This window comes from Halyomorpha halys, unplaced genomic scaffold (assembly GCF_000696795.3).
Source record: "Halyomorpha halys isolate HHAL.00 unplaced genomic scaffold, Hhal_1.1 Scaffold615.1, whole genome shotgun sequence".
Taxonomy (NCBI): domain Eukaryota; kingdom Metazoa; phylum Arthropoda; class Insecta; order Hemiptera; family Pentatomidae; genus Halyomorpha; species Halyomorpha halys.
In genome coordinates, this window is record NW_027105445.1 from 55,585 (window position 1) to 57,216 (window position 1,632).

The 1,632-nt window shown below is 32.6% G+C and overlaps 2 protein-coding genes across 6 annotated transcripts in view; one reads left to right on the top strand and one right to left on the bottom strand.

Moving 5' to 3' along the window:
- Window positions 1–1,632, bottom strand: part of LOC106684784 (uncharacterized) — an 18,579-nt gene that overhangs the window by 14,471 nt on the left and 2,476 nt on the right. The window lies entirely within an intron of this gene.
- Window positions 1–1,632, top strand: part of LOC106684781 (uncharacterized) — a 67,279-nt gene that overhangs the window by 8,922 nt on the left and 56,725 nt on the right. The window lies entirely within an intron of this gene.

Sequence of the window (1,632 nt, forward strand, 5' to 3'; positions counted from 1 at the left end):
AAATGCAATAATGATAGGCGGGAAAACATCATTCTTAGGTAATGTTTTTTTCAACAGTTACGATTATCCAAGAGCGGGTAAAGTGGCCGGTAACAGTCGGGTAAAACGGGTATATGTCGGATAAAACGGGTATTTGTCGGGTAAAACGAGTATTTTCAAGGTGCTAAGCGGTTATTTTTGGTCGAGCTAATCGGCAGCAGTCGGTCGACTATAAATCATTTATCGTACATAATGCATATTGTTTCTACATAGATGGAGTCATTGTGAACAAAAAATAGCTTCGATGCACTATTCATTCGATTGTTCCCACAAACGATTAGTCTTAAATGTGATTTAAAGCAACAAGTCTGCTCAAGGTCAGAGCGTTAATCTTGATTAACATTTACTTGAATTAAAATTAAATATTAATCAAATTAAAGTCCTCTCTTCGATACTTCTGCCTAATAATCTGGTTCTACGGTTTCACCCCTGTTAAATTTGGTTGTTCATTAAATGAAACATTATTAATTTTAAACATCGCATCTTATAACCTAACACTAACCTTATCACTGCCAATTCTCCCGACCATAAATTACCCGTTTAGTGCCTTGAAAATACTATTTTTACCCGACAAAAACCGCGACTTTACACACTTTTGGAGAATTGTCATAACTAAAATTTTACGATTGTTACAGTAATGATTGTAATGCCACACACTAGCCTTGGTGTGATTGAAATTACACGTAAGTCAACAACATGAACCCACGTTAACTATCACAAGTATAAGCCATAAAAGTGAACTACAATACAATTATATTCTTGCTACAAATGTGTTAGCCACTACCATGGTGTAGCAATTTGATAGTTACAATCATGACAGTAATATGCAGCACTGGGAATGGCGTGATCGTTAACCGTATAGTAATGTTTTATTTGTATTATTATTATTATTTTTATGTAGATAGTTATTTTTTTTTTCTTATGTATCCAATCACGTATTTCTTTTAACCAACTTTTTATTATATTTTCCTTTAAATCTATGTATTAGTTTTGTTTTGGTAAAATGTATTTATTTGTTTGTTTTACTGTAAACTGATCTACTGCTGTGACTAGTATTTCTCTGGTCTGATTTCACATCGCTGTCCAATAGTGAATTTGTTTAGTGGTTCACTGGGGAGGATCTGAGAGGGGAAATTCGGGGGAGTGAATTTGTCGATCAAATGAAATAGAAATTGTGAAATGGAATGGACAAGAAATGAAAAGAAAAAAGTAATAAATTGAAATATTTGTATTTAGTATGTAGACTGAAATTGATTGAAAAAGAAAACTGTGGGGAAAAAAAAGATGTTTTCTTTCTATTTTATTATATCATGTAAAAATATATAATTTATATATGTCCGATTATATATTGATTAGTATGCTGTGTAATGTAGCAACCCGATGTATTTGGGCAGTATGAATGAATAAAGAATTTCTCTCTCTACACCTTGACAGTGAACTGTTACAACGCATCACCTTATAGTACAAGAGCCGAGAAGAAAAAAAGGCAGTTATCTCACTCCAATTTTTGATTACTTTAATGAAAAATATGTATAATTACTAGTCAAAACTGATGAGTCTGCCAAGTATAGGTAGAGGGAATAAAAAATGGCG